Source organism: Cryptomeria japonica, chromosome 8 (genome assembly GCF_030272615.1).
Source record: "Cryptomeria japonica chromosome 8, Sugi_1.0, whole genome shotgun sequence".
Lineage (NCBI taxonomy): Eukaryota > Viridiplantae > Streptophyta > Pinopsida > Cupressales > Cupressaceae > Cryptomeria > Cryptomeria japonica.
In genome coordinates, this window is record NC_081412.1 from 136,845,966 (window position 1) to 136,868,938 (window position 22,973).

The window sequence follows — 22,973 nt, forward strand, 5'->3', positions numbered from 1 at the left end:
ATTAGTGATTAAATTTCACCACACAAATACTCCATAAGTTCTATTTTACCCAAGAAACCATTTTCTATTCCAAAGACACAAATTTACATGCAATTTCAATTGCCAAAAATGTATTTTATAGATTTTACCTTATCTTTCACACCAAATTCATGATATATATTTGAAAAAAAATCTACCACCTCCCTTCATGATCTAGAATTCCATAAATGATCTAGGAATGAGTGCAATTAGATGGGGGAAGGATTTTTTTAAGCCTCCTAACACTTTTGGACACCTTAAAGACGTGGTCTATGCATATAAATTTATGCTTGCTAATGTATCTTGTATTAGAGTCACGACAATGAAGTCTCCATTTGTATTCCTTCCGTCTCACAACCCATAAGCTTTCACTAATTAAAATAAAAAATCTTTGTGATGACTTAGGTTATTGCAGGTGCTCATCTAGCAACACCCAAAAGAAGAATGATTACTTTTGCATTTCTTATTATAATGTTTACAACTATTTTTACGTCGGCAAAATTGATTGGAAGCGTGAATTACATTGTAGTGCACGTAATATTTATGTGTTCAGCTTCGACCTACCATACGTCATTGCTGTTTTTCAGAGCCTTCATTATTAAGTATTTGCCTGTCTTGTCGGTTGTGCACATGAACGAATTTGGTGATATAATACTTGGCTCTTTACTTTTGACATGAATGGGCCATTCGTTATGACTCTAATATCTCATTTTACTCTTTAAGGTATGGTAGAAATGAGTTATCGGTTGTTGTCACATTTTACGAGGCATTTAAAAAAAAAAAAAAGCAAGTTTCTTTGCTGTTTGTTTTCTCGATAAAATATCATAAATCATTTTGCATTTATCTTTTTCTGGTATACCCAAATTCTACTTGGTCATGGTTTAGTTGTATTGTCCATTTTCAATATATTTTAATATCATATGGATGATGTTTTGGTTATTAGTTGTGATATAATCTTTTTATTTTTTTATCCAATGTTCATTTGTCAGATTTAAAAACTCATTTTTATTTATTTTAATATAATTTCTTATGTTTCAATACTTTGTATGCTTACAAGCTTCTAGTTTTAGTCAGTGTACTTTCAAAGTTTGTTGTTAAGAAGGGACTATTATTTATTAAATAGTGTCGTACTATTCTAAGGATAAATCTCCATAGAATTGTAGGGGCCCCTTTAAAATAGTATGGTTGGTAACTGCATTTGAATATGGAGGCCACCTTTTTTCTTGATTATGCCAAGGCAATAATTAGCATTTATGGGCAAAGTCACTAAGAAAAGAATTAAAAATATTTCCAAATTTGATGAAGATATTTTCATTCAGATCATGGAAATCCTTTTGGGTGAAGGGATTTTGATTACTAAACATGAGTACAGGATGAATATAGATATTGTGTTAATGGTGGTGGTGTCAAGGTTGGAGGTTGGACAGAAAGAAGATGTTGAATGGGTCTTGAAGGGTTGTGTAGAAAATGATTGGCTGTATGGTTTGCATTTGATGTTGGAAAGGGAAATTTATAGGGTAGGGTTTATGCTTGTGGAGGAGGCCAAGGGCACAGACGAGGAGACTCCTCAATAGTTGATGTCATTTATTCACTAGCCATAGGGGGAAAACAAGGATGAGCATCGGGCATAAGAATATATTGGTTAGAATTCATTGATTCATTACCTATGAGTGATGGAACAAGAGCAAGCCAAAGGAAAGAGGAAGTGAGACTAGAAAAAGAGCAAAAAGCAAGATTCAAGTGGAAAAACTAGTGGGTTAATGGGCCTTTGAAAGGAAGGAGAAAGAAATGGAAAGAATTTTTTGTTGTTGTTGTTAAAAGCTTGTTTATATAGTTTTTGATTAAGATAAACGGGTTTTACAGGGACTTGAAACACAAATCCATAAAAACATAACCAACGTTAAACTAGAGGCTAAACAACAGCTAAATAACAACAGAAACATGGGAAGCATCCTGCAGAGTTTACGAAACAAAAAATAAAATGATAGAAAAAACCAAAAGCCAAAAACAACTAATTGAGAGCTTTCATGAGCTCAACATTCTTCTGGATCATCTTGTTGTTGATCTCCTGGAGCTCTTCCATGATAAATCTCGAACTGCCTATTTCTTGTTTTTTGCTCCTAGTCCTAGTAGAGGGTCCCGTAGAGGTCTGCATATCCCCATTCTTCTTGTCCACATTGACATCTAAGGATAGATAAGATCTTATCAGTTCAGCTTTCTGAGTGGCAATTTTCTCACTAACTCTTTTGAGTCCTTCCACATTGTTAAACATTGCCTCTTTACTAATCTCCACCAAACCCTTGAGGTTTCCCTTTAAATCTTGTATGTCATTCTCCAGCCTGCCAATCCTAGCCTCATGCTCTGTTTTCATGACCTTGATATCTTCCATAATTTTTTGAATCAGCTTCAGGAGTTTATTAGTTTTATCAGGTGTTGGATTCTTAGTGAAAGAGTCTATAATGTCCTTGATACCTTGTTTAGAAATATTAATTTTGTCAAAAACCTAGCAAAAACATTTTTCTTGATTAGAAAATGAATTACCCAGTAGCCTATCAACATCCATCTCGTCGCTTTTAAGCTCGTTGGGGTCCACATAAAGGGGAATGTCAAGTTTAATTTTACCCTCCTTTTTATCCCGAGTCTCTACTCTTTTCCCATATTTTTATTTTTTTAGATTTTTGAAGCCCAAATTTTGGGGTTGAGAAACAAGGGTTTTCAACTTTTTCACTACCCATCTAGGTGGGTTTTTGCTTTTCCTGCTACTAGTAGTATCATGTATGGGCTTCTGATGGGGGACCTCATCCTCGGAGGGTTTGTATCCAGCGTCATTTGACACATGGATGTCATTCTAATACATAGCCATCCCACCCTCCTTCTCACCAAATTTTGTATCTGAAACATTGTACACATCCTGGCTAGCTAGGGGCTTGGGATTTATTAAGGCAGGGGAGGGTTCAACCTCATGAGCCTTAGCATACTCCAAAATTAGGAGTATTAAACCCTCATGCCAAACTAGATTTTCCTCATTCTCAAAATGCTTGTGAATAGTATGCTCAGGGGATGATAGTAAATAAAATGACATCTAGATTTTTTTATCATGCCTAAAGTGATTTAGAATATTAAAATGATAAGTGAAAATACTAGCAAAGCGACCATCAAGGGTTATGTACCTCATAATGAACTTTTTCATATCCACCCAAATCTTGAGAAGATCCTTTCGGTTGTAGCCTCCATCCAGGTTCTTCCTGAATCTACTTCTCCCACTCTTTTTGTCATAAAAAATCAATAGGGCTTCTTTTGGCTTTTTCCTTTCTCTACATAGAATTTTTTGCTCTCCATACTTATCCCTGTAATCTCTACTATGAAGGGTTCATCTATCTTGAATTCAACATCATACACACTTAGCACCACATTGTTCCAATTTTTAACAAACATTTTTGTGAGCTTGTGGTTTTGGCCATGGAGTCTTCTTACATAAGGTTCCAAACCACCATCCACAACTTTCGTCCTTATCTCTTTATTTCTCTCCCATAGCTCATACAGCGACAGTTCCATTCTTTTCTTCTCTCCACCCATATAATTTTTAGCTCTACAAATTTTAGCATTTACACTAAAACTAGACTTCAACTAGGCGATAAAAAACCAAGCCCACAGGAATAGTCTAGAAGGTTGCCTCCACTTATTTCTAAGAATGGATTTACACATGTGAAAAGATGTCATAATTAATTCTCTATCAGAGAGATATTTTTAGCGTCCTTACGTGCTAGTTCACATAAATGAAATGGAAAGGATTCCCCTTCCCACCACCATTTTTCATCATCCCTAGCGACACCAAGGTTTTCCATGTGGTCCGCAAGCCTATTGCCCTCCCTAAAAATGGGCAAAATTTGAATTTCTTCAAGTTTGGCAATCATTTCAAATAATTCTTGAATTGTATGATTAATCGCCCAGCTAGGGGTTGTCTTTTTAGTCAAATAGTTAATTATGTTTAGAGAATCACTTTCCAGCCAGACCATTTTAAACCCTCCTCAAATAGCCAATTTAAGCCCAATATAGGTAGCATTTCCCTAAGCATAATGGTTTGTCTGAGTGCCCATTGAGAGTGCCACTTTTGAGACAAGCCTACCATTGTAATCACGAACAACTCCCCCACAACCTGCCAACCCAAGATTTCCTCTGGCCGCCCCGTAAGCTTTTTTATGTAGTTACTTGATCATTTGTTATATGTTTCAAATTGTTAAATTGTATAAATGGGTGTATAGGACAAAACACTAGTAGGCAGGGGTAGGGTTTTGGTTGATGTTTTGTTAAACTATGGAAATCATTTTGGGGCAAATTTTGGCAATATTTCTTTGTGATGTGGGATAGATGATACTACAACTTATGTACTTTGTTTTGAATATCAATAAAATACATATACTTACTGACAAAAAAAATAATTAAAAACTATATGGTTTTCAAAAAGTATTAAAACATATCTAATGATTTCAAAAAGATATATAAAAACTATAAAGAATACATATAATAATTCGGTTTATTTTTTAATAAAAATATTAATATTTGATTTTTCATTTAATTTAATTTAAACTAAATCAAATCCCTATAATTGGTTTTATTGTCTATATTTTGAGATAAAAAATAATTATTAAAATTTCTATATCTATTTAAAAACATAATTTATTTACAATATTATTAATAATAAAAAATAATAAAACTATATTTAAAATAGACATTTCTTTTTTTAAAATACAAAGAAATTCAAAAAAACCCAAAAAATCTATCATTCCTAAAAATTGGCTCCCATAGTTTACCAATTTTTTTTAACCAAACATAGTGTAGAAATTTTTTTTCTACAATATCTTAAATTTAAAAATATAGATCTCAACTTTACAAAAAACCAAGTTTATTTTGAAAGAAAAAATAACACACTTTTTTTTTGTGCAAACTAATTGACTGATTAGACTTGAGTGTATGCAATAGTATTGCCTATGGCAACCAGTAACAAGATACCTTCAATATCTAGAAAATTACTTTTTACTCCAACAACTATTATTGATTAGAAATTACCAATTCACATACTAACATATATAGAATAATAGGAGAAAGAATAATCTATACAAAAATCTAAAATCATTTTGAAGTTACTATTTTAATTTTATAACAAGTGCCACATAGTGGCGAGTACTTGTCGTCATAGTATTGTAATAAAAATATTTGTTCTAATTTTAATTATAATAAAAATATTTGTTTTAATTTTTAATTATTATAATTTTAAATTATTGTTTTTGATAAGGGTAAACGGGTTTTACAAGGACCTGAAACCTAAAGTTTTACAACAGCCGGCCAACAACCAATCCGACAAGAAACAACAACAAAATAGGGGATCAACCCCGAACAAAATAGAAAATGCAGACAAACAAGCGAAAGAAAAAAAGATCTTAGTTGAGCGATACCACTAGATCCTTGTTCTTTTGAATGGAAATCCTATTGATTTCCTCAAGTTCCTCCATGATGAATCTGGAGGTACCCTTGTTGCTGCTTCTACTCCTGGTTCTCGAACTGGGTCTAGTGGTTTTGTTGTCACCAACAGCCACATCATCTCCTCCAAGATCTTTCACCTGGTCATTGCCATTAAGGGTGATATATCTCATTATAAACTCAACCATGTTCACCCATGGAGCCATGAGGTCTTTTCTATTATACCCATCATCGGCCATCTTGGTGACTCTAGAGCGCTCCTTGTCTTTGTCAAAGAAGCTCGACAAGTTCTCCTCCCCTGTTTTTATGTCTCTATAAAACCTTCTTCTAGTCGTAGCCAAACCAGTGATTGTCACCACCAGAGTTTCATTAATCTGATAATCAGCACCATAAGCCCTTAGACTCCCTTTTTTCCATCCGTTAACAAAGGCCTCTGTAATCAGAGGAGAGGGGCCATGAAGCCTGTCTAGGAAGGGGACAAGACCACCATCGATGACTTCCTGCCAGACATCTTTATTGTTCTTCCACTTCTCGCAAGTAGAGGGCTCTTGTCTGTTATTATTCTCTCCCATTATGGTTCTAAACGCCAGATAATAAGAGGTCGCAATCGCCAACCAATCACAGAAAATGAGGCACGTCCAAACTATATCAAAATAGTAGCAAAAAAGCCACACAATGGGATGAGAAAATTAGTCACTAAGGAGGTTTCTAGAATTTTGATTAGGGAAAACCAGAAAGAGTCATTTCCCTATCAAATCAGTCATGTTGTGATTAGAGATCATTGATTAACGCATTAATCGTTACGTGCCAGATCACACATATTTTCGGGGAAATCATCCCTGCTACTCCACCAGTTGGTTTCCACGTATCCCACCGCTAGATTGGCCAGTATATGTGCGATATTTTGAAATCTGTTAGGTCATTAATTATATTTCAGCAATCCTTGATTAGGCCGACAATCATCCAACTAGGATCCGTGCGACCACTCAAGTAATCGACAGTGTTTAGTGAGTCAAACTCCAGACACACTTTAGTAAACCCCTCTCTTTTAAATTATTGTTATTTTCTAATTATACTATAATAATTATATTTATGTAATATTAACTACAACTCTTATTTCAATAAAATAATATAAACTAACAATTTCACTTTGGTGTGCAATGGGTATGCCGAAGAGGTGTGGAAGGTCAATTGGAGAAATTTTGGTCTATTTTTTTGGATAAATTTGTGTAGTGCATGAGGTTGATTTATTTCCATGATGTTTCAATTGTACAATGAAGGACTTAATTGAGAGGTGATAGCTTAAAATTAACTATGCATCCACTTACAAGGATTAAATCATAAGTGAAATGAAACCTTGGAATTAAGAAAATGATCAAGTTTTATTAGAAATAGGCTCATGTTATGTTTGCAATAGGGTGAGTGTGAGAGAGAGGTTGAGATAGCACTAGAAAGAGGGATATAAAGAAGGGTAAGAGTGTGAGAGAGATGGGTAAAGAGACATATATAGAGATAGTGAATAAGATGGAGATATAGATGGATCCGAAGATAGAGATGGAGAATGGAGAGAGGAAAATGGAGAGAAGGAGAGAGATATGAGAGAGACATAGAGAGAGGGGAGATGAATATATAGATATGGAAGAGAAAAATAAATATTTGGAAAGAGGACGATATAGAAAGATAAAGATGGAGATAGGAATTGATGCATAGAGAGAGGGAGAGAGATATAGTGGTAGAGAGAGATAGAGATAGATATAGAGAGGAAAAGAGATATGGATATAGAGGTCCAAAAAGAGGGAGAATGAGAGGGAGATGGATGGATATGAGGCATTTATAGAGATTAGGGGAGAGATGAAGATATAACAAAATAAGAGGGAAAAAAGATAGAGAAAGGGAGAGGGGTAGATAAAGATAGAAAGAGAGGAGATAGAGAGGAAGAGACAAAGAGGAAGAGATAGAGAGGTACACACACACACACACATATATACATTCATATACATACATACATACATATACATATGTATGTATGCATGTATATATATATATATATATATATATATATATATATATATATATATATATATATATATATATATATATATATATATATATATATATATATATATATATATATATATATATATATATAAACACACACACACACACACACACATATAAAGAGATATAGAGAGAGGGGGAGAGGGAGAGATAAATAAATGAACATTTAATACAGATGGAAAGAGGGTGAGAGAAAGAGAAAGATATAGAGATATACAGGAATCCAAAGGGAGAGAGAGGTAGAGATAAAGAGATAGATAGGGGGATAGGGAGGGAATGGTCCAAAGAGAGAGAGAGAAGGGGGAATTGATATAGAGAAAGGAAAATATAGATAGATATAGAGGGACAAGGAGAGAGATAGAGATATATGTATAGAAAGAGATAGATAGACAAGAGAAAGAGAGATGGAGAGAAATATATTAAAAGATATATTGTGCAAGAGATATGGAGTGAATGAGAGAGAGAGAGGGGGAAAGAGTGAGAGAAGTGAGCTGACAAATACAAGTAATAGAGAGAAAGGTTTATACTTTAAAGAGAGGGAGAGAAATAAAGAAGGGGAAAAATAGAGAGATAGATATAGAGAAGTAGGAAGAAACATAGAGTGTGTGTATAAACATTATAAAGAGGGAAATTAGAGAGATATAAAAAGAGGGAGTGATGGGGAGATAGGGAGAGATAAGATAGAGGGAGAGAAGGGATATATAGAGATAGATGGGGAGTACATTTATATTTATAATTATAATAATAAAATTGGCTCATTCATGGGTAGGATAAGGTTAATCTTAGTGTTGAGAGGGGCTCAGATGGTGTTTGGACTAAACTGGAGCAAGGGTGGATCAAAATTAATTTTGGTGGAGCATCGAGAGGTAATCAGGGCATTTCAGGTGTAGGGTGTGTTGCTTGTAATGAAGATGGTCATATTTTATTTAAAGGATCCCAACGTCTGCAAGATGGAACAAACAATGGAACAGAAGTGCAAGCAGCCTTACTTGCGGTCGAACTGGAAAGTAATTTGAAGGCTCCGAAGGTCCATTTGGTTCAGGTGATTCTCAAGTAATTGTGGAGGCAATTGTTAAAGGATCTTCGTGTTGGCATATCAGTAAGTTTGTATCTATCATTTGTTCAAAATTATGATCCTTTCAAGACTTCTAAATTTCACACATTAGGTGAGTTGGTAATGGAGTAGTGGATTAAAAATTGAATGTGGCTTGTGATTTGGATCATTTTGTACCAAGTGGTGGGGGGCTGCTGATGAAGAGACACACTAGGAACCCTAGTTGGTTGTTTGGGCCAAATTTTTTAGTGACAAGGAGAAGTACCATTACCGTATCATGGTTTGATTTTTCATTTATAAAACATAGGCTGCATTAATGGAAATATGTGAAAGTTGTTGGTTTGCAATACTTTCACTCGTGGAGATGTAAAAGCCTTTAATGCAAGCTTTTCTTAATGCATTGGAAAAGATGTGCGCTATCATTTTGAACTTGAAAGGCGACGGTCTGTGAATTTTTCCAATGTTGCCTTTAGTGTTTCTTTCCAGTTGTTGCATTTTTTTTAATGTTCTCTCTCCTATTTTCTGAAGGTTAGTAGAGTAATCTGGTTTGAGGTGGTGGAGAGTGGTAATTTGGTAGGGATGGAGGCCAACTTCACACTCAAGACCAAGAAGCAGCTTTGCCCATTTCTTGGGCCTTTTACGCAAAGAAGGTTGAATAAGATGTTTTTGTACAATGATGAAATGCTGGTGAAATGCATCTAGAAATTAATGGGGGAGGACATTGGTTTTGTAGAGCATTGCTACAAAATGAATATGGATGCATACTCCCTAATTGTTGCATGGGGGTTGGAGTCGGAGCACTCTTTGGAACCGATAAAAAAGGTGGTGGAAGTAATTATTCCAGAAGATTATAGCTAGGGAAAACTTTAAGAAACCCCCCCTTGGACAAGGTGTAAAAACCTAGCAAAAGTTGTATAATTCCAAGGAAATTTTTAATTTTACTGGCAAATTTTTGCGGTTTACGAAGAAAAATAATAATCTCCATTGGCGAATTAGCCACGATCGCTCAAAGTTTGTGAAAAATCCTAGTGAATTGTAATGTTTTTAAAACCCAAAAAATATTTGCATGGGTTAATTGTAATGTTTTTAAAACTAGATAAATATTTGCATTGGTGATTTCAACCTATTTTCAAACCATTAAAAAAATATTGGCGATTTCAACCTATTTTCAAACCATAAAAATAAAATATTGGCGATTTCAAGCTATTTTCAAACCATAAAAAAAAATATTGGCAATTTCAAGATATTAACTTTAAGTCATTAAAACATGTGGCACACAGTCGTCAACTCTCTGCCTAGAAGACTGCCCATTAGGGCATCTCACGACCTAGCAACAAGACCTTACGACTCTCTCTATCTCCAACTCGCAAGCTGAAAATGCTAAGCCTTCGTAACCTCGAGATCTAGTGACTGAGGGAAACTGAACTACCACTCACTAATTCTCGACCACAAAATGTTAAGTCCTCGTCACCGTAGCGACTTGGAGATAGTGGTAACTTTAACCCTTGTCGCGTACTCGCCAACATAAAACAGTTTATCTCTTAACCACTAGCACTTCACTCGCAAGATCGCGGCTTGATCGGGTCTTTAGACATTTAACTTCTGGAGCTGGCGATAACCATTAAACCTAACCACAATCTGTCTAGTCACTAGCTCATGACCTAAAAATGCTAACATTAAACAAATATGAGAGCTAGCCACAACTATATGAAATGAGTTACTTGCTAACTCTCACGGCTATAATGTATGACATCAGACCAACTCGAGACCTTGCGACCAAAGCAATTTCACTAACAATCTCCAGCTCGGTAACATAAAACGCTAACACCAAAAAAGATAGGGACCTCGTGATGTAAACCCAAACCAACTTGTCGCCAACTCGTGGCTTGATCACATCTTTAGACATTTTACCTCGTGAGCTGGCGATAACCATAAAACTTAACCACAAACTATCTGGTCGCTAGCTCGCAACCTAAAATTTTTAAGGCTTGGATGCTAACTCATTCCTAAGGGACTGGTTTGAAGGTTTCTCTTGAGTCGAGGTTGATTAGACAAGCGAGGATGATAGTTTCAAAGGCATAAAAGGATTGGATAGCTTCTGAGTTAGACATGGGAGATCATGGATTTCTCTGAGAAATAAGAGCTCAAGTTGCTTGTTGTCAGGGATTCTGAAGCAGAATTTGTCCAATCAAGGAGGAATAAAATCAAAATAAAAGTGTTCACAATAGATGAGCCTTAGCAGGATGTAATGGATTTGATAGGCATGACATGACTTCTAGAGTCTACAGTCATGTTGAAAAACACCAAAATGATGATCTTTCACGTGAATGAGCATCACCAAATGAAGTGTGAAAATGTTATAAATACAATGGTGTGGTGACTTAATTGGTAGAAGAGAAAAGAAACCTTTTTCATTTTCTGTGAGTGGTTTTTTCCTCAGAAAGGAAGATGATGTGTTGAGCAGGATCGTGCATGGAGTTGTTGTGTGCTCTGTGATACCGGATGGGTGTTTTTTTGTTTTCTTCTATGTGAGTTTGTTTATTGTAAGAGGGGTTGTGAAAGTGAGAAGGACTGCCAAAGGGGGTGTGAAAGCCTTTTCTTGTCAAGAAAGGCCAAGCATGGCACATCCTCTGCTTCTACTCTGCCATAGGATGGCAAGGGGTTTGAAGAAGGAGCCCGCAGAGGAATGAAAGAAGGATTTTTTTGGGTTGGGAGTGGTAGCTAGTCATCTTTGTGATGACATGGAAGCTGTGACCCCTCCCCAACATATTATATTTACCCTAAATCTCCTGTTTCCACTTTCCCTGATCGTGGGCATGAAGGCTGGAGCTCCTCTTTCCATTTTCTCTGTTCCTGGGCATGAAGGCTTCCTCCTCTATTTGGAAACGATCTGTTGGACAAAATGTAACATCTCACATTCCATCTGAAGGCATCAGGATGATAATGGCATGGCTCAAGAAATTTTGTAAGTTATATAGCCATTGGGGTTCCTTTTCTGGTTCCAGTAGTGATTCTAGACTCGAGGTGAAGGGAGCAAGTTGTATACTGTATAGTCATTTACAGAGAAAATGAAAAGCATTTAGTGTCAAGCTTTGTGCAAGTTCTTGAAGGAGTTACATATAAATTTATTTTGTGTATATAATTCTATCTCTTTCAAATGATCAGAATCATGATTTTTAACTTTTTTCATTTGTTGCATTGTTATGGTGTATGTAATTTTTCATTTAATGCTTCCTATTAATTATTATGCCCAAGAATGCAAAATTTTTGTTAGTCGGGAATCATATTAAGGATTCACCTCATTGTAATTGGTGGGTGGAATATAGTCATAGAACACCTCCATATATATTACATAAACATCCATAGCATATAAAATCATAAGAGTATTAAGAATGAAAGTATCAAACACCACAATAGATAGGAATACAACATAATTAGTAAAACATGCATGCAACTCAATTAAAGGGAATATCTTTTGAGGATCCAATTCCATGCTAGATGTTATAGAAAAATCACAATTTCATAATCAAAGGCAAACAAGAAAACATATTCACCCACAATGAATCAACTATTATAATTGGAAGGTCACTTCACCAAGTCAACATCGAGACAACAGACTAGTACCTTATCCTAGGGCATAGAGTCACTTACAATTCAAATACAACCTGATAATAAACTTCAACAAGATTCATTTGTAGATAAATAGAAATGAAATTATGAATAATGTCATTACATACACAACCCATATTCATATGTAAACTGAAAAACCCTTGACCATTAAATTCATAGTGAAAACATAAATTCAACACAAAGACAATTATGTGAAGATCTCAAACTGCAAATGATATTGATATTATATTCATAATGAATCATGATATCAGAAAGTAAATTCACAATGTGGTTCAACTATGCACTTATCAAATTCTTGAACAGTTGAGATATTATAACTATATAAGAGTTTTCAAGTTTCAACAACAATAAAAGTGGCCAACTGACCATCCCTCTCTACCGATCAAAAAGAAAAAGTGGTCATCCCTCTCAAATTAATCTTGGAATCCTTTTATAAGATGAGGATTCAACAAGCTTAGAATTATTGTGAGGAATCTTGGGTAGCAACCTCAGCCTAACATTTCTTCTTTGGCTTTAGCATGGCTTGCCACCTGTCCACGTCTTTGTCTGCTGGCCAACTGAATGCCTTTACCTCTTCCAACTTTGCAACTGAATTTGTCCATCTGGCATCTGTAACTACCCTGGACTCAACAATAAACTTTGCATGGTCAACCTCAACCTTGAACAATGAATCAAGCATACCGTTAAGGAAATCAGCATCAACCTGTTCATTTATATGCTTGATTATTTCTTCTTGCTCCAGAATCAGATCAAATTCGCTGGTCCAATCAGAAACTGATTTCAAATCTCCATTGCTACCATAAATTGGAGGAACCAATTTACTATAACCTTCCCCAAATGTCTGCAATTTTTTTATTTATAAGCACATCCTTCCCTGTGAAAAATGCATAAGCTGCATTCATTACCTCCACCATGTCTTTAGTGTCAGTGATCTTGGGAGGGAACTCATTACTATACATCATTGCAGTATCTAGCTTATCCATTAATCTGCTTCTTCCTGACCAAACATTGAAAAAAGGTCCAAGAAAAGCGACAGCCTCAGAGGATGTTTTATTTGCCTCTTTCAAAGAAATATGCAAATCATACACTACCATCAATTTTCCTTTCAATACATTAATCCCATGTTTCAGAATTCCTGACACAATAGAGATAGCCTTGACATTTTGTTCCTTTTAAAGCTTTTCAATTTTCCCTGTGTATTCCTCCATTTTTGCTGTCACATCAGCTAGTATTTCTTGTACTTGTTCTGTTACTTCTATAATTTGTATTGGAGGGGTCTCATTTGCAATTTTTTCTTTCAACTCCACTAACTCTTCCTCTAGAGCACCCTTCTTCATCAATGTCTCTTCATATGTTTTAGACAATGCAATCAATTGGGTATATGTTTTTGTGTATCTTCTTGACAAATCCTCTATTTTTGATAAATTCATGAAAGAAACTTGAGTAAAAAATGAGGCAATCTTTGTGTCAGTTGTGTTCTGCAAGTTCCAGATCATTCTGTCAGCTTTCTTTTCTACTTGGATATTTAGAAGGTGGGGCTTTTGAGTGGAAGGGGCCAAAGACCAAGCAGCAAGTGTCTTTGACTTAGGATTAAATCATGATCCTCTTATTACATCTCCAATTTCAAATTCAGTTTTAAATATTGGGTCCTCTTGCTTCCTAATCTGATCAATAATAAAAATAGACTGGATATCCTAGTCAGGCATCATAATCATACCAGTACTCTTAATCAATTGTCTTGCATGTTCCACAGATATTTTCTCCCTGTAAGGATCATATTCCTGTAGTGCCTTGATGATCTCCTCTTTCTTTTCTTCATTTTCTTCCTCTATGATCAGATTTTATCTTAATTGTTTTTGTTTCAACCTTGTCAAAAAACTTTTAAATTCATCTGACTTAATAAAGTCATCATCCTTCATGAACTCATTTGACAACATCACATGCTCATCAAAGCCTTGAGTAAGGACTTCGTTTGTTTTTCCTTGTTCTTCATTCTTCCCTACTTCTCTGAGATGTGTCCTTATTTGATGAAAGTAGTGTCCTTGTTCTGTAACGATTTCTCTAGCAAGGTCTCTCATCATAATTGTACCGACCTCATTGGTTTTTTGTTTCTTTGCAGCTGGTACTCAAGTAGATTGAACTTCATCCCCACTCTCTACATCATCAATAGACACACTAAGTGGCCTCTTGCCATGTGAAGAATGCCCATCTTGGGGGTCTTGCTGTTGAGCAGCCACTTTTGGAATTTGAGGCATTTATTCCATCAGAGTTTCATATAAACTTAGCATTTTGTTAATCCTCTCCAGGTATGGGCTATCAGGGAAAAAACTTGAGAAACTAGGGTCAGCAGCCTTCAATTCTGCTTCAACTCTCATCAAATTTTTCCATTTTCTTCTCCTTCCTTGTACTTCATCTTTCCTTAGAAAATTTCTAACAACATCTTCATCATCCAATGGCACATGGTCCTTTATTGTGGCCCAAGGTGTCATTTTTGGTAATGCACATTTAATAAATTGTTTAGGATCACAGAATCTAGACACAACATTAACCAACCTATATTGTTTAAGGAAATTGTTTAATTCATCAAAGGAACTCCTACCAATGGTAAAATCAGACGCAACCCAAATCCTAGGAAGAAGAGAACCCTTTCTGTGTTTGTCAAGGTATTCTTTTTCAACTAGGGTTAATTGCTAGATAAACTCCATAAAAGAAATCCTAATTGGAACAAAATTTGGTAAAATATGGGGAGGTTGAGGACACCATAGACTCTGATCATAGTAAAGTTATCAAAAAAATAAGTCCCCCCAGTTATGTGAAATAGACCAATTTGGAACATACTGGTAAGGTCTCAAAACTCTCCTAACATTAATTGACAATCGTTCCCTATTTATTCCTAGCATTTCCATAATTGGCGAAACAATCCAATTTTCAAAGAAAAGGAAAGAAGAATGGGGAGGACTACTGTCCCAAACCTGGGTCCATCTTTATATTGATATTAAGACACCCAATTCTTCTTTTGAAAATCTCCAATTCTTTATCCATGAACTCAACATTATGGAACAAGATTAAATGCATCAACAATGAATAATGCTTGAATGTAGGGCTAGGTGCACCACTCTCAATTTCAACTAGAGTATTATGAATGTATTCAACCACATAGCCTACATAATCATAATCTTTGTTAACATCTGGGTGTTGAATGTCCATAGCCATCATCAATAATTCAGCTAACACTGTTGAATCTCCATCAAAACCCAACACTCTGCATAATCCATAGATTGTACAATGCATATAATGGTGGAAAGGTGTGATGTCAAATGATGGTTTGATACCCTCTAGAATTATAAACGGTTTCCTATTCACCCTAGGCATGTATTTGGGCATTTCATGCTTCTTGATAACACCTTTGTATTTGTCATAATCCTCTGGAATCCGCTCCAAATATATATCTATACATGTAGCACCAGTAATCTGGAAAGCTTCAACAAAGATAGCTCTGTTAATTGAAACTAGGGTAGACTGGTTCTTTCTTTAGATTGCCCTAGATGCTGGGCAATAGAGTTTGGCCAACTCTTTGATGAAATCCACATTAATATACACATCTGGCACAATTAACTTTGCCATATATAAATTCCAAGGGTTTGACATCGGGACACCCTTAACCCTATTATTCCAAAAATAATGAAATAGAGTAGAACCAATCATATTAAGCATGGTAGGGTTTCTGCATTGGCTCCATAAATCTTTCCATGCCAAATCATTTGTATTCAAAGCAATGGAAGTCCCTGGCAGCAAATCTACAAATTCTTCTTTGTATTTCTTAACCATCTTTTCCTCAGTGGCACTGGCCTTGGAACCTCCAGGTCCTACTCCTCCACTTGTCGTGGCCTTGGGCTTGGGCTTGGAACATCTAGTTTCAATCATCACCTAGCTCATTTTAGCTGCAGGAGAAAAAATTAACCAATTTTCTAAAATTTTCCCACACCCAACACTTTGAATTCTCCAACATTGTTGTAGAGCTCAATTCACTGGATTACCTTGAAGATAGAATGCATTAATGCAATTATACAAAATCGCGGCTCAATCATGCAATTTATGGTATTTGGGCGCCGTCACTTCTCTCAAGTCTCATTAATTGCCACACTTGCATGAACTAGCTACTGTGGCATTAATTCAAAGCTGAAGTACTTGAGCAAAATTTGAATTCATGCCCTTCTATTTGATTGGCGATTGCCATTGAAAACTTTTATAGAACCCAGCAAACAAGTCCATGTGTTAGCAAGTTAGCGACAATGCTACCAAATCCTCTTAATCACAAGCTTGCAACCCCTTTTACGAATCCTCAAAGAATCTCGTGAGTGAGAGACAACCGTTAATCTTCATCAAGCCCTCCAGTCGCAACCTCACAACAACATTTGTAATATTCTTTCTTTACCTGCGAGCTGGCGACCACTGCAAATCTAACAAAACAACTTATTTCATCGCAAGCTCACAACAAGAAACTTAACTTGACTTAAACCCTTGTGATCCTGCGACAACAAGACACTTAACTATCATCTCATGCTCGCAACACTTTTTGACTTAAGACTTACAAACCTGTGAGCATGCAATGACCATAAAATCAGACCAAAAATTACCTGTCACCAGATCGCAACTTAAGATGCTAAAAAACTTCAAAAACTATGAGCAAGCGATGAAACCAACTAAGTTGTGATACCAACCACATCGCATGATCGCAAATTAAAATGACTTAACTGCGAACACCTCGCGACCTTGTGACAACATAAAATCACACCCAGTCGCAACCTCGCAACATAAAATGGTATTTGGGCATCGTCACTTCTCTCAAGTCTCATTAATTGCACACTCGCAACCTGTTATAACAACCCAACAAACAAGTCCACGTGTCAATCCCCATCTTTAATTGCACACTTGCAATCGATTATAACAATTTGGAAAGGAACCGGCGAGTTAGCGACAATGCTACCAAATCCTATTAATTGCAAGCTCGCAACACCTTTTACGAATCCTCAAAGAAGCTCGCGAGTGAGCGACAACCATTGATCTTCATCAAGCCCTTCAGTCACAACCTCGCAACAATATTTGTAATATTCTTTCTTTACCTATGAGCTGGCGACCACTACAAATCTAACAAAATAACTTATTTCATCACAAGCTTGCAACTCAAAACTTAACTTGACTTAAACCCTTGCGATCTCGTGACAACAAGGCACTTAACCACCATCGCATGCTCGCAACACTTTTTGACTTAAGACTTACAAACCCGCGAGCATGCGGTGACCACAAAATCAAACCAAAACTTACCTGTTGCCAAATTGCAACGTAAACCAACTAAGTTGTGATACCAACCACATCACATGATCACAAATTAAAATGACTTAACCACGAACACCTCATGACCTTGCAACAACATAAAATCACACCTAGTCGCAACCTCACAATATAAATGGTCAAGTACAAAACATCTTGCGAGGTAGCGACAACTAAAATCTCCCAGTACTCGCAAGCTCGCGACTTAAACTAACTTGATAATAAAGGACCTGCGAGCTACCGATAACCATAAAATCTCAAAAAAAATTATCTCTTGACCGCAGCAACCCAACGAGTACCAACAAAAATCGATATTTTATGTTAATTTACCATCATAAACAGGTGCGAGCAGTGGCACACAAACCATTAATGACTTCGTACTTACTCGCTAACTCTCGCGGCTATAATGCATGGCATCAAACCAATTCGAGACCTCGCAACCAAAGCAATTTCATTAACAATCTCCAGCTCGCTAACATAAAATGCTAACACTCAAAAACCTAGAGACCTCGCGATTTAAACCCAAACCAACACTCGCTAACTTGCCACTTAAATTGTTAAACATGAAATTTATTTGCGAGTTAGAGATGAAACATTAAACATCTCTCATTGTCTCAATGTCTGACCAGCCATTTGACCACACTTGACATTGACATGGACAAATAAAGAGAGGACAACTCTGAATTTCAATGCACGACAACTTCGGTTTACTAGCCAACTAAGACAAAAAACAAACACAAAACCCTAATCGCCATGAACATCATGTTAAGTATTTAAATTTTTAATGTAGAACAATAGAAAGGTTCTAGCAGTAAGAGTTATGCAATATGAATAATTTTATGGATCTTGTGACACAAATTGTTGCATTTCATGTTCAACATAATGTGGAACCAAATACCAGTTTACTAATAATTCAATTGTTTACTAATAATTCAGAAAATAAATTCTAATTGTTTACTAATAATTCAAATTCACAATTAAAATATGAAATAAGTATCCATTCTGATTGACAAATTCAAGGAATGCAATATCAAAAATCATCAATAATAACTATAGTATTGCAATTTTGCAAATTGAAATTGTAATATGACTCAATAACTATAGTATAGTTATAAATACCTATAACTGACTACTAATTCACTTCAGTGACTCACTCCAAGGCTTCTATATCCCAAATGGACTCAAGATCCAGAAACTGACTAGTACTAACAGGTTCATCTTCATTTTGAGTCAGGTATTCAAAAATTTCTTCATCTTCATGCTGACTCTGAGTCTGCGATCCATCATTTGTCTCAGCACTAGCACTAGCATCACCAGCTTTTAAAGTGTTGCACAACCCTCATCTTTCACGCATGGAATTCCAGATTGTTAGTGCCCTATCATATGGAAAATATCTAACATTATATTGGGTTACAAACAACCTCAAGCAAGTTTCCAAATTTTTGTCTAATTTGTTTCTGATCTTTGATTTCAAAAGCCCTAATGCACTGAAAACTCTCTCATCTTCCACCGACCCCAATATCATTGTTTGACATAAATCAGCAAGTTTCAAATATTTTGGTACTACAATACGCAATGCTTCACTTTGATCTATCCTTTTCCAAAGCCTTGTGATTGATCCAGGTTCAAATGGATTCTCCAAGTTAATAAACTGTTGTTTCATAAGCAATGCAAACTGTTTACATTGTTTTTTAAGATGATCTGAATTTATAATTCCTTCTATTGGCTATCCATTGCAATATGCATCTTTTGAAAATGTCAATATCAATTTCTCTAGTTTTTTATGAAACATCTTTGCTTCATTTGGATTATCTCCAATTGAATGCCAAAATTGAGGATACACACAACCCATGGCTTCAAGTATTTCTTCTCGAGGGAATCTTTCATGAATCTCAGTTGAAAGTTCATATGCAATAGACTTCAAATTATCACTAACAGATTTAACAATCCTATCAAAATCTTCCTTTTTAACTGGTAGTGCTCTGCCTCGCTTGCATGTCTTAGATTGGTGCATTGGTATCTGAAATCCTTTTACAAAGACACATAACTCATTTTTTGTATTGAAATGTAAAAAAGTTTTAGCATGATTCAAGTCTGTAATTATCTACCACCTAAAAAAATTTGGGCTTCGCCCTGTTAGATCTGAATATAGACCATCCAGGCTCAAGCATGTCATTTTACGTAGAGTGCTATACTCATTGATATACATAGTTCTGTCTTGGGATTTATTAACAAGTTTGTTCATTGAATCCAGCATGGGGAGAAGACTAGCTAAAGTTAACAGAGTCTCTATATCACTTAACTTATGTAAGAGATCATGAGCTTTGTCTACTGTGAGGCGTTGCTCATACATTAGTCTGATCAAGGATTGATATTCTGTTAGAAATAGTTTTGCTAGTCCATGCAAGGAGATCCATCTGGTCTCAACATCCTTGAGAAGCTTGTTTCCTACTGTTACTCCCTCAGCAAAAATCGAAAATTCTACAAAATGTTTACGACTTTGGCAAAAGTATGAGTGGGGCTCGTGGACCAGATCTTCAACTTTTGACACTGTAGGGAAATTGTTTACAATTCTATATGCTAAATTCATTCGATGGGCCATGCAATGAATGCCAACCATGTATGGTGTAATACTAGTTTTTAATCTTGTGTAAAGACCAGTCCTTTGACCTTGCATTACTATAGCTCCATCAGCTCCAACACACACCAACTTCTTGGCAATTGTCAAGTCATCCATACCAACAATTTCATTCAAAGCTTTCTTAACTTCCAAATATAAATTTTATGTTGTTGAATTGCCCCTCATTTTATGAACACATAGTAGATGAGCTCAACTGACATGTTCTTTTATGATATACACATGCATACAAACCCAAGCAGTGTTATCTACCACAGTAACTTCATCTATGGATAATGAAATGAAATTTGACTCTTTTACACTCTCTTATAAATTTTTCTTTTCCACCTCAGTGAGACAGTTTGTCATTTCCCGTCCAGTGTTTATTGACCAATGTGACATAAGATAGTGAGGAACATTCAAAAAAGATAATAAATTACTAAATTCTGGGAAATCTTTCATAGGACACCCTCTCAACATAATATGAAAAACAACACTCATCTGAACAGTCTTTGCCAGGTTTGCATCTTTCGTTGCATGTTCAAGCCCAGCCTTGATTGTATTTCCAAATCCACTATTACCAATCAGTATCGTTTTGTGGTTATGCTCTTCACATTCCACTGCATACTTAACATGAAAACATTCTTCCTTTGATTTCCATCTTACTACTCATTTTTCCTTTCCGTCTATGATTTGTTTTTCATAGACCTTACCAATATGTTTTTCTATGGTGTCAAGCTTTAGCTGCATCTTCTTCTCTCTTTTAGTTTTCCAGCTACAAATCTTACACCTGCATTATGTTGGTTGTTCATCATTGTTTGGGACCGGTTCAATGAATGGGTACTTTGCTACCCAATCAATCTTAAAACTCCTTGTCATCTCCCACTCTTGCTCCAGTTTTACTTTCCTTTTTCTTTTCTTCCTACCAACATCATCTTCAGTACTAGAATTTGCATCTAAGTGAATTATCTCATTATGTGTATCCCTTAGAACATCTTCTACCATGTCGGTATTGTCATCCTCATTTGATGCATTTAACTCAATGACAATCCCACCTTGTGGTGGTGGTGAGCTACTGTGAATGGCATTTGCAACTGCAGAAGTTGATGGACCAGAAACTTTGCCAATTCCAAAGAAAGACTTTATGGTAGTATCTTTAAGTTTAAGTTTTGGGCATTTTGATGGCCTCTCAATCCCTTCAGTTTCACCACCCTGAGGAGTCTTACCCTTGTCGGACATCCCAATCCTTTCACCACCCTGAGGAGTCTCAGTCTCCCCCTTGTGTGACATCTCAATCCCTTCACCACCTTGAGGAGTCTCACCCATGTCTGACTGTGACATATTGAGTCTTGACCTCTCACTACGAATTAAAAGTTAAAACTAATACTATCAAGTATGAAGAAATGATTACTCACCTTTATGCCTTCTTAATTCTCTGAATCGGGAATCAGGAATGCCTAGACCTATGTTGCAGGATTGTAACTCTGGCCCTCCGCCCTACAATGAACTTCGCCTTTCCAACTCAATTTGTGGAAAGCGAATTGAGACTCGAGAGCTCCAAATTTACTAATCAGACATGAACAAATTGTAAGAAAGAGTGTATTTATAGCAATCCATGATTGCATTTTTGGTGAATTGCACGGGGCCCAGGCATTGCAATTGCCAATAAACATTTAATTTAATTGCATTTTTGGTGAATTGCGCGGGCATGCAATGAACATTTAATTTAAGCGGGGCAAAATGGGTCCTCGAATGCTTATAATGTTTTAATTGATACTGGCGAATTTGGCCGACGCGTACAATGAACATTTAATTTACCATTGGTGAATTAGGTCCTGGGTACGTGGTCGTTTTACTATTGCTGGCAAATAATGAAGGTGATCTAATACCCACGTACGAGTGATTCTAGGTGAATATTATGGGCATGCATGTCGACGGTGTGTGGTCAATGGCGAAGCCAGATTCTACAGTGTATCGTTAACCTCGAGATTCTGGGTGATTTGACCACGATGTTACCCCAAACTATTCGCGTGGAATTTTCCAATTGACAAAGATTCACCACTAAAAAACTCTTTGATTATAGCTTAAACCTAGAATCCATCTTTGAATGGGTGGTCCCTACTAGGGGCTTCAACTTGTGTGAAGGCATTATAAATTTTCATCATTTGTTAGGACATAAATACATTCCTTTCCAAAGGGGGCAGAATAATAGATTGTATGCTCGACTCAAGGCAGAGGTACAAATTGGGTGGGAGGCCTTGAAGCTTTTTGTGAACCTGATGGAGGTCGAAGAGGAGTTATAGTGTGCCATTGAGGAGGCCAAATCCCTTCAAGATACTAATACAAGCACAGATGGACGAGACCACATTGTTGGCATTACTGATATTGACAAAACAGTTAATCCAGTGAACCTATATATTAGCTAAGATTTATCATTGATGACTAACACTGACCAGTGGAGTGGTGTATCTCAGTGGCAAAGGTGATAGCTTGCAAACAAAATGGAAGCAGTATCAGAGATAAATGATCAAGGTTCAATCGGATCAAGGGAAGACAAAATAAGGCAGCCGGTTTGTCATTCAAGAAGATCGGTGTAAAGGTCAGATCTTCAAGTTGTCTATTTTGATGATGATGTAGTCACAAAAGGTGACTTAGGTAAGAAGGTTTGAGGTCCTATGCAAAACGGAACCTCATTGGCAAACAGGAAAAGAAGCTTGATGGAAGTACTGCAAACCGGTAGCAAAGGATGAACCAGTAGAGAAGAGCGCAGTGGTCACCTTAAATCTA